Raw genomic sequence first — 12534 nt, 5'->3', positions numbered from 1 at the left:
AACATAGTGTCACTAGTATGCCTCTTCTTGACTAGCTCGTTAATCAAAGATGGTTAAGTTTCCTAACCATAGACATGAGTTGTCATTTGATTAATGAGATCACATCATTAGGAGAATGATGTGATTGACATGACCCATTCTGTTAGCTTAGCACTTGATCGTTTAGTATGTTGCTATTGCTTTCTTCATGACTTATACATGTTCCTACAACTATGAGATTATGCAACTCCCGTTTACCGGAGGAACACTTTGTGTGCTACCAAACGTCACAATGTAACTGGGTGCTTATAAAGCAGCTCTACAGGTGTCTCCAAAGGTACATGTTGAGTTGGCGTATTTCGAGATTTGGTTTTGTCACTCCGATTGTCGGAGAGGTATCTCTAGGACCTCTCGGTAATGCACATCACTATAAGCCTTGCAAGCAATGTAGCTAATGAGTTAGTTACAGAATGATGCATTATGTAATGAGTAAAGAGACTTGCCAGTAACGAGATTGAACTAGGTATTGGGATACCGACAATCGAATCTCGGGCAAGTAACATACCGATGACAAAGGGAAAAACGTATGTTGTTATGTGCTTTGACCGATAAAGATCTTCGTAGAATATGTAGGCGCCAATATGAGCATCCAGGTTCTGCTATTGGTTATTAACCGGAAACATGTCCCGGTCATGTCTACATAGTTCTCGAACCCGTAGGGTCCGCACTCTTAAAGTTATGATGATAGTTTTATTATGAGTTTATGAGTTTTGATGTACCGAAGGTTGTTCGGAGTCCCGGATGTGATTACGGACATGATGAGGAGTCTCGAAATGGTTGAGACATAAAGATCGATATATTGGACGACTATATTTGGACACCGGAAAGGTTCCGGGTGAGGTTGGGACAATACGGGAGCTCCGGGAGGTTATCGGAACCCCCTGAGAGGTATATGGGCCTTATTGGGCCTTAGTGGAAAGGAGGGGAAAGGATCAAGGGAGGGGGCGCCCCCCCCCCAAGCCCAATCCGAATTGGGAGGGGGGTCGCCCCCCCTTTCCTTCCTCCCTCCTTCCTCTTCCTTCCCTCTCCCTCTCCTAATAGGAAAGGTGGGAGTCCTACTCCCGGTGGAAGTTGGACTCCCCCCATAGGGCATGCCACCCCCCTTGTCCGGCCCCCTCCTCCACTCTTTATATACGGGGGAGGGGGGCACCCCATAGACACAACAATTGATCTCTTGATCTCTTAGCCGTGTGCGGTGCCCCCCTCCACCATAGTCCTCCTCGATAATATTGTAGCGGTGTTTAGGCGAAGCCCTGCGACAATAGAACATCAAGATCGTCACCACGCCGTCGTGCTGACAGAACTCTCCCTCGACACTCGGCTGGATCGGAGTTCGAGGGACGCCATCGAGCTAAACGTGTGCTAGAACTCAGAGGTGCCGTAGTTTCGGTGCTTGATCGGTCGGATCGTGAAGACGTACGACTACATCAACCGCGTTGTGCTAACGCTTCCACTTTCGGTCTACGAGGGTACGTGGACAACACTCTCCCCTCTCGTTGCTATGCATCACCATGATCTTGCGTGTGCGTAGGAAAATTTTGAAATTACTACGTTCCCTAACAGTGGCATCCGAGCCAGGTTTTATGCGTTGATGTTATATGCATGAGTAGAATACAAGTGAGTTGTGGGCGATACAAGTCATACTGCTTACCGGCATGTCATACTTTGGTTCGGCGGTATTGTTGGATGAAGCGGCCTGGACCGACATTACATGTATTCTTACGCGAGACTGGTTCTACCGGCGTGCTTTGCACACAGGTGGCTCGCAGGTGTCAGTTTCTCCAACTTTAGTTGAACCGAGTGTGGCTACGCCCGGTCCTTGAGAAGGTTAAAACAACATTAACTTGACAAACTATCGTTGTGGTTTTGATGCGTAGGTAAGAACGGTTCTTGCTAAGCCCGTAGCAGCCACGTCAAACTTGCAACAACAAAGTAGAGGACGTCTAACTTGTTTTTGCAGGGCATGTTGTGATGTGATATGGTCAAGACGTGATGAGATATAAGTTGTTGTATGAGATGATCATGTTTTGTTGAAGTTATCGACAATTGGTAGAAGCCTTATGGTTGTCTCTTTATTGCATAAGATGCAAGCGCCAAATAATTGCTTTACTTTATCTCTATACGATAGCAATAGTTGGAAGAGCAATAGTTGGCAAGACGACCATGTGATGACACATTGATATAGATCAAGATGATGGAGATCATGGTGTCATGCCGGTGACGATGGAGATCATGGTAGTACTTTGGAGATGGAGATCAAAAGGCACAAGATGATGATGGCAATATCATGTCACATATTTTGATTGCATGTGATGTTTATCTTTTATACATCTTATTTTGCTTAGTTCGACGGTAGCTTTATAAGATGATCTCTCACTAAATTTTAAGGTATAAGTGTTCTCCCTGAGTATGCACCGTTGCGAAAGTTCTTCGTGCTGAGACACCACGTGATGATCGGGTGTGATAGGCTCTACGTTCAAATACAACGAGTGCAAAACAGTTGCACACGCGGAATACTCAGGTTAAACTTGACGAGCCTAGCATATACAGATATGGCCTCGGAACACTGACATCGAAAGGTCGAGCGTGAATCATATAGTAGATATGATCAACATAATGATGTTCACATTGAAAACTACTCCATCTCACATGATGATCGGACATGGTTTAGTTGATTTGGATCACATGATCACTTAGATGATTAGAGGGATGTCTATCTAAGTGGGAGTTCTTAAGCAATATGATTAATTGAACTTTAATTTATCATGAACTTAGTCCTGATAGTATTTTGCAAATTATATTGTAGATCAATAGCTCGCGTTGTTGCTTCCCTATGTTTATTTTGATATGTTCCTTGAGAAAAAATATGTTGAAAGATGTTAGTGGCAATGATGCGGAGTGGGTCCGTGATCTGAGGTTTATCCTCATTGCTGCACAGAAGAATTATGTCCTTGATGCATCGCTAGGTGACAGACCTATTGCCGGAGCAAATGCAGATGTTATGAATGTTTGGCTAGCTCAGTATGATGACTACTTGATAGTTTAGTGCACCATGCTTAATGGCTTAGAATCGGGACTTCAAAGAAGTTTTGAACGTCATGGACCATATAAGATGTTCCAGGAGTTGAAATTAATATTTCTAGCAAATACCCGAGTTGAGAGATATGAAGTCTCCAACAAGTTCTATAGCTAAAATCTGGAGGAGAATTGCTCAACTAGTGAGCATGTACTCAGATTGTCTGGGTACTTCAATCGCTTGAATCAAGTGGGAGTTAATCTTCCAGATAAGATAGTGATTGACAGAGTTCTCTAGTCACCATCACCAAGTTAGTAGAACTTCATGATGAACTATAGTATGCAAAGGATGACGAAAACGATTCCCGAGCTCTTCGTGATGTTGAAATCGACGAAGGTAGAAATCAAGAAAGAGCATCAAGTGTTGATGATTGACAAGACCACTAGTTTCAAGAAAAGGGCAAAGGGAAAGAAAGGGAACTTCAAGTAGAATGACAAGCAAGTTGTCACTCCCGCGAAGAAGCCCAAAGCTGAACCAAAGCCTGAAACTGAGTGCTTACACTGCAAAGGAAATGGTCACTGGAAACAGAAATACCCTGAATATTTGGTGGATAAGAAGGATGGCAAAGTGAACAAGGGTATATTTGATATACAAGTTATTTATGTGTGCCTTACTAGTGTTTATAGTAGCCCCTGAGTATTTGATACTTGTTCGGTTGCTAAGATTAGTAACTCGAAACAGGAGTTACATAATAAACAGAGACTAGTTGAGGGGAAGTAACGATGAGTGTTGGAAGTAGTTCCAAGATTGATATGATCATCATCACACACTCCTTATACTTTCGGGATTAGTGTTAAACCTAAATAAATGTTATTTGGCGTTTGCGTTGAGCATGAATATGATTTGATCATGTTTATTGCAATACGGTTATTCATTTAAAGTCAGAGAATAATTGTTGTTCTGTTTACATGAATAAAACCTTCAATGGTCATACACCCAATGAAAATAGTTTGTTGGATCTCGATCGTAGTGATACACATATTCATAATATTTATGCCAAAAGATGCAAAGTTAATAAAGATAGTTCAACTTATTTGTGGCACTGCCATTTGGGGCATATCGATGTAAAGCGCATGAAGAAACTCCATTAAGATGGATTTTTCGGAATCACTTGGTTATGAATCATTTTATGCTTGCGAACCGTGCCTTTTGGGCAAGATGACTAAAAGTCCGTTCTTTGGAACAGTGGAACGAGCTACTGACTTGCTGGAAATAGTACATACCGATGTATGCGGTCCAATGAGTGTTGATGCTCGTGGCAAGTATCATTATTTTCTAACCTTCTCAGATGATTTGAGCAGATATGGGTATATCTACTTAATGAAACACAAGTCTGAAACATTTGAAAAGTTTAAAGAATTTCAGAGTGAAGTGGAGAATCGTCGTAACAAGAAAATAAAGTTTCTACGATCTGATCGTGGAGGAGAATATTTGAGTTACGAGTTTGGCCTTCATATAAAACAATGTGAAATAGTTTCACAGCTCACGCCACATGGAACACCCTAGCGTAATGGTGTGTCCGAACGTCATAACCGCACTTTATTGGATATGGTGCAATCTATGATGTATCTTACCAATTTACCACTATTGTTTTGGGGTTATGCATTAGAGACAATTGCATTCACTTTAAATAGGGCACCATCAAAATCTGTTTGAGACGACGCCTTATGAGCTGTGGTTTGACAAGAAACCAAAGTTGTCGTTTCTTAAAGTTTGGGACTGCCATGCTTATGTGAAAAGGTTTCAACCTGATAAGCTCGAACCCAAATCGGAGAAGTGCATCTTCATAGAATATGCAAAGGAAACTATTGGGTACACCTTCTATCACAGATCCGAAAGCAAGATATTCATTGCTAAGATGGATCCTTTCTAGAGAAGGAGTTTCTCTCGAAAGAAGTGAGTGGGAGAAAAGTAGAACTTGATAAGGTAATAGTACCTTCTCCTGAATTGGAAAATAGTTCATCACTGAAATCAGTTCCAGTGATTCCTACACCAATTAGTGAGGAAGCTAATGATGATGATCATGAAACTTCAGATCAAGTTACTACAGAACCTCGTAGGTCTTCCAGAGTACGGTCTGCACTAGAGTGGTATGGTAATCCTATTCTGGAAGTCATGTTACTAGACCATGATGAACCTACGAACTGTGAGGAAGCGATGATGAGCCCAGATTCCGCAAAATGGCTTGAAGGCCATGAAATCTTAGATAGGATCCATGTATGAGAACAAAGTGTGGACTTTGGTGGACTTGCCCGATGATCGGCAAGCCATAGAAAATAAATGGATCTTCAAGAGGAAGACGGACGTTGATAGTAGTGTTACTATCTACAAAGCTCGACTTGTCGCAAAAAAGGTTTTCGACAAGTTCAAGGTGTTGACTACAATGAGATTTCCCCAACTGTAGCGATGCTTAAGTCTGTCCGAATCATGTTAGCAATTACCACATTTTATGAAATCTGGCAAATGGATGTCAAAACTGCATTCCTTAATGGATTTATTAAAAAAGAGTTGTATATGATGCAACCAGAAGGTTTTGTCAATCCTAAAGGTGCTAACAAATTATGCAAGCTCCAGCGATCCATCTATGGACTGGTGCAAGCATCTCGGAGTTGGAATATACGCTTCGATGATTTGATCAAAGCATATGGTTTTATACAGACTTTTGGAGAAGACTGTATTTAAAGTGAGTGGGAGCTCTGTAGCATTTCTCATATTATATGTGGATGACATATTGTTGATTGGAAATGATATAGAATTTCTGGATAACATAAAAGGATACTTGAATAAAAGTTTTTCAATGAAAGGCCTCGGTGAAGCTGCTTACACATTGAGCATCAAGATCTATAGAGATAGATAAAGACGCTTGATAAGATTTTTCAATGAGTACATGCCTTGATAAGATTTTGAAGTAATTCAAAATGGAACAGTCAAAGAAGTTCTTTGCAAGGTGTGAAGTTGAGTAAGACTCAAAACCCGACTATGGCAGAAAATAGAAAGAGAATGAAAAGTCATTCCCTATGCCTCAGACATAGGTTCTATTAAGTATGCTATGTTGTGTACCAGACCTATTGTATACCTTTCTTTGAGCTTACCAAGGGAGTACAATTTTGATCTAAGAGTAGATCACTGGACAGTGATCAAGAATATCCTTAGTGAGGACTAAGGAAATGTTTCTCGGTGATGGGGGTGATAAAGAGTTCATCGTTAAAAGTTACGTCGATGCAAACTTTTACACCGATCCAGATGACTAAGTCTCAATCTGGATACATATTGAAAGGGGGAGCAATTAGCTAGAGTAGCTCCGTGCAGAGCATTGTAGACATAGAATATTTGCAAAATACATACGGCTCTGAATATGACAGACCCGTTGACTAAACTTCTTTCACGAGCAAAACATGATCACACCTTAGTACTCTTTGGGTGTTAATCACATATCGATGTGACCTAGATTATTGACTCTAGTAAACCCTTTGGGCGCTGGTCACATGACGATGTGAACTATGGGTGTTAATCACATGCAGATGTGAATATTAGTGTTAAATCACATGGTGATGTGAACTAGATTATTGACTCTAGTGCAAGTGGGAGACTGAAGGAAATATGCCCTAGAGGAAAGAATAAAGTTATTATTTATTTCCTTATTTCATGATAAATGTTTATTATTCATGCTAGAATTGTATTAAACCGGAAACATAATACATGTGTGAATACATAGTCAAACATAGTGTCACTAGTATGCCTCTACTTGACTAGATCGTTAATCAAAGATGGTTAAGTTTCCTAACCATAGACATGAGTTGTCATATGATTAATGGGATCACATCATTAGGAGAATGATGTGATTGACATGACCCATTCTGTTAGCTTAGCACTTGATCGTTTAGTATGTTGCTATTGCTTTCTTCATGACTTATACATGTTCCTACAACTATGAGATTATGCAACTCCCGTTTACCGGAGGAACACTTTATGTGCTACCAAACGTCACAATGTAACTGGGTGATTATAAAGGAGCTCTACAGGTGTCTCCAAAGGTACATGTTGAGTTGGCGTATTTTGAGATTAGGTTTTGTCACTCCGATTGTCGGAAAGGTATCTCTGGGCCCTCTCGGTAATGCACATCACTATAAGCCTTGCAAGCAATGTAGCTAATGAGTTAGTTACGGAATGATGCATTACGTAACGAGTAAAGGGACTTGCCGGTAACGAGATTGAACTAGGTATTGGGATACCGATGATCGAATCTCGGGCAAGTAACATACCGATGACAAAGGGAACAATGTATGTTGTTATGTGGTTTGACCGATAAAGATCTTCGTAGAATATGTAGGAGCCAATATGAGCATCCAGGTTCCGCTATTGGTTATTGAGCGGAAACATGTCTTGGTCATGTCTACATAGTTCTCGAACCCGTAGGGTCCGCACGCTTAAAGTTACAATGACAGTTTTATTATGAGTTTATGAGTTTTGATGTACCGAAGGTTGTTCAGAGTCCCGGATGTGATTACGGACATGACGAGGAGTCTCGAAATGGTTGAGACATAAAGATCAATATATTGGACGACTATATTTGGACACCGTAAAGGTTCCGGGTGAGATTGGGACAATACCGAAACTCCGAGAGGTTATCGGAACCCCTGGGAGGTATATGGGCCTTATTGGGCCTTAGTGGAAAGGAGGGGAAAGGAGCAAGGGAGGGGGCGCCCCCCCCAAGCCCAATCCGAATTGGGAGGCCCCCCCCTTTCCTTCCTCCCTCCTTCCTCTTCCTTCCCTCTCCCTCTCCTAAATAGGAAAGGGGGGAGTCCTACTCCCGGTGGGAGTTGGACTCCCCCCTAGGCGCGCCACCCCCCTTGGCCGCCCCCCTCCTCCACTCCTTTATATATGGGGGAGGGGGCAACCCATAGACACAACAATTGATGTCTTGATCTCTTAGCCGTGTGCGGTGCCCCCCTCCACCATAGTCCTCCTCGATAATATTGTAGCAGTGCTTAGGCAAAGCCCTGCGACGGTAGAATATCAAGATCGTCACCACGCTGTCGTGCTGATGGAACTCTCCCTCGACACTAGGCTGGATCAGGGTTCGAGGGATGTCATCGAGCTGAACATGTGCTAGAACTCGGAGGTGTCGTAGTTTCGGTGCCTGATCGGTCGGTCCGTGAAGACATACGACTACATCAACCGTGTTGTGCTAACGCTTCCGCTTTCGGTCTACGAGGGTACGTGGAAAACACTCTCCCCTCTTGTTGCTATGCATCACCATGATCTTGCATGTGCGTAGGAAAATTTTGAAATTACTACGTTCCCCAACATCAATGCCATCTATTTAGTTTCTTTATCGTATATGTGAATCATGCAATGCCATCTTGTCTAGCCAGGCATCATATATGTGAATTTTGCAATGCCACCCTGGTTAGCCAGTCATCTTATATGTGAATTGTATCATGCCATCATTTTTTTATTACGTGTTAAATTTGTCAACAATTTTAGTACATTCAATTACTATTCCTGTGCATCATCCATTCGGCATGGTCATGGAAAAATCTGGAGTGGAAACAAGGTCTTCAGAGGAGACAATGCTATCTGACGAAGCGCATGTCTTGCTGGTTACCGATAGCTCCTCAGAGTAGGATTCAGAGACAGATGACCAGTCATATTTCCCCCCCGAGGTGCATGCCCTAACTTGGCAGGGTTATGTTGCTCATATCATGCATATGGTATCTTGCATTGCTATGTCATTTTCTTAGTTTAGACATGCTTTGTGTGAATGCCACCTGTTTAGTGTCGAATTACCATATATGTGAATTATGCAATGCCATCTTATTGCAAGACATTATATATGTGAATTATGCAATGTTATCTTGTTGCAAGGCATTATGTATGTGAATTATGCAATGCCATGTTGTTTAGGCAAGCATCATATATGTGAATTATATCATGTCGTCCTTTTTTGTATTTCTCATTGCTTTTGTCGACAATGTTTGTATATTCAACTGCTCTTCCTGTGCATCAGCCATTTGAATTGGTGATGGAGAAATCTGGAGTGAAAACAAGGTCTTCAGAGCAGACAATGCTACCTGCTGAAGCAGATATCTTGTTGGTTACAGATAGCTCTTCAGAGGAGGATTCAGAGGCAGATGACCAGTCCTATTATCCCCCTGAGGTGTATGCTCAAACTTGGCAGGGTTATATTACTCATATAATGCATATGTTGTATTGCAATGCTTAATTTTTACATCATATAAACAATATTGAATGCCATCTCCTTAGTTGACACATCATATATGTGATTGCCCTCTGCTCACTTCCTTAGTATACAAATCATATATTTGAATTATGTCATGCCATGATGTTTACATAGACAGCATGTATCTGAATTATGGCATGCCAACCCATTTTCTAAAGACATAATATAGTTATATCATCTCATCCTGTTTACATAGTCATCATATTTTGAATTATGTCATTCTATCCGTGAATTATATCATGCCATAATGTTTCCATCGACGACATGTTTGTGATTTATGGCATGCCAACCACTTTAATAGACACATCGTATAGTTATATCATGTCATCCTGTTTACATAGTCATCATATTTTGAAGTATGTCATCCTATCCTGTTTAGTTAGCCATCATACATGTGAAATTGTGTCATGCTATCCTGTTTAATTAGCCATCATATATGTGAAATTATGTCCTGCTATTCTATATCCTTAGACAACATAAATGTGAATTATTTCATGCCCTGTTTTCTTCCCTACTATCCATTACACCTGTCTATCTTACAATGTTTGTACATTCAATTACTTTTCTTGTTTATCAACCATTTCAATTGGAGGGAGTGATGGCAGTATCTGTGGGAGTAAAAACACGGTCTTCAGAAAAGATCGTGCTACCTGTCGATGCAGATAGAACCACGGTTGTACTTGCCCAAGAACCAGCCCCACCACACGTAACCCACACTCATGCAGATTGTACCCCTACCCAGTTGGACAGAGAACCAGCTACACCCCTTCTAACCCCAACCCCAGCAGATAGACACCTAGTTCCTGTTGACACAGCACCGTGTCCACCACAGAGCACCCAAGCACGAGCAGTTAGTAAGGCAACTGCAGTGCCCAAATCACGAGGACCACCACTCCGAACCCGAAGTCAATGCTTAAAGCAGAAGAAGAATTGTTCTCAGGTCAGGTTCCGTAGCTATGTTCATACTACTTTGCTCTTGCATCACTTTATTTACTAATACCAACTAATTTCAAATTTGAAGGATGCAATTGAAACTCCAATGGCGCAACAGGTATGTTTTAAACCTGTTTGGCTGTTTGCTGTTGTAACTTGCTCTATGTTGATTTCAGTTTCAATTGAATAAACAGTTATGTTCTCATGCCATGCACATTACAAGTGTTGTTATTGCTGTGTAGTTTCCCACACTTATATTATGTCTATGCTGCTTTGTCTTAAATAGATATGATTCGAACTGTATCTATCTTGATTTGGCAACATAAACTAGAATGATATAGACCATACTACATAGATATATGTTTGTTTCATGCTGTTATCCTGTCCACCTTACTAGTGAACTGGTTTACCAAAATGAGTTTCATATACTACATTGTAAACTTGAGATGTGTTTGTTTGTTTCTCTTTTAGAACGCGGATAAAATATTGGAGAAGAGTACCCTGTTATGCAATGGTAAAGGAAGTAATGTAGATAAGGTTCAAGATAGTGAGACATCCCTGTTGGTCTCCAAGAAAGCTGATAAAAACTATATTGAAGACACCGAGACAACCCCAAAGTCCCGTCTTGATGTAGTGTTCGAGTTACTGGCTACCACTGCTGGCACCAGCTCTTCGAACTCGTTGCCTGAATCAGTTTGGCTTCTTGAGTCTCAACTTCGAGTTGAAAGACATCGGTCAGATGTTATGCGACAGGAAGCCGAAGGACTGAGGAAGTCCCTGCAGAATTCAGATGCATACTTTCTGGTGCAACAACAAGCGCTGGAGGACTTAAGCGCCAAACAAGAGAAAGTTAATAAGCTTGCTAAGCATCTTGCTAGCATTATGGGTACACAGGATATTGTTTCTTGAGCTCTTCTGAAGTGGTTTCAGTTCTGGACTTGTTTTGCTGCAGCGTTTATATGCTGTTGTGTTCCCTATATTTGCACTGGTGGCGAACTTTGATGCCCAGTGGATGTAATATGTGTAATAGCCATGATAGCCTAGTGTAACTTGCTTGCTTATTTATTTCCTTGTTGTCTTGTTTATTTGTTTGCTTGTAGTCAGTGCAGCTCTTTTTCTGCGGTTTGCTACTGGCTGCAATAACCTATTTTTAAAACTAGGCCACAATAACCATGGGCTAATATTTACTATAGTGACACTGGGCCTCCTACGGGCCGTAGAAATAGTGGGCCTTCTACGGGCCGTAGAAACAGTGGGCCTTCTACGGGCCATAGAAACAGTGGGCCTTCTACGGGCCGTAGAAACAATGGGCCTTCTACGGGCCGTATCATCAATGGGCCTTATACGGGCAGTATGATCGATTAGCCAAACATGGGCCAATAACAGGCCGCAATATGGCCGTAAACGGGCTAGAGTTGGAATCGTCTGTTCATGGGCCGACCATAACGGGCCATCGTTAATAGGCCGTATTTGATGACGCTATGAAAACGGCCCAACATATTGACGGACCACAAACGGGCCGACTGTAACCACGGGCTGAATTTGGCCCACAAGCAGAAAATGACAGTAACAGGCCGTAAGCAAACGAATGCTGGAAATGAGCCCAAGAATAAATGGGCTCTGAGAAGGCTGAAAGATAACACGGGCTGGAAACGGCCCAATGGAATAACGGGCCGTTAATGGGTGTAAAGTGATACACTGTTCATTACGGGCCAGTTTCACCACGGGCCATTAATAGGCAAGAGTAACAAAGGGCCTCATATAGGCTGAAAGACGTCATGGGCCATACATGGGCCGGAACTGAAAATGGGTTGGAGTCATATTGGATGGCCCAGTTGACGCTATTGGGCCTAATTCGGATAGGGTGTAAAGGGCCTTGGGTTAGCGGGCTATAAATGGGCTATATGCGAACATGCCGTTAACAGGCTTTCAATGGGCCGGCCCGCCACCTTTTGACCAAGTCAAACGGGCCGGCCTTTTTACAGGAATGGGCCTTTGTTGGGCCGTGCCACGTGTCGAAGTATCATAGGCGCCTTCTGTCCAATGGGTGGATGACATCTGTCCCAACGATGAGCCGACACGTGTTTCCGCCAGCCAATGATGATTTTACACGTGGAAAATCCCCATTGGTCGGGTCTATTAACGAGTTATCGGATCCAAAACCCGACCCGATAGCTTAACGACGTTCCGTTACGGTGGATGCCACGTGTTGGTCACCCTTGACGAAAGCACTTCTGTGACC

The sequence above is a fragment of the Triticum aestivum genome, chromosome 4B, assembly GCF_018294505.1.
Source record: "Triticum aestivum cultivar Chinese Spring chromosome 4B, IWGSC CS RefSeq v2.1, whole genome shotgun sequence".
Lineage (NCBI taxonomy): Eukaryota > Viridiplantae > Streptophyta > Magnoliopsida > Poales > Poaceae > Triticum > Triticum aestivum.
The sequence above is the reverse complement of the archived record's forward strand: the minus strand, read 5'-3'. Positions refer to the sequence as shown.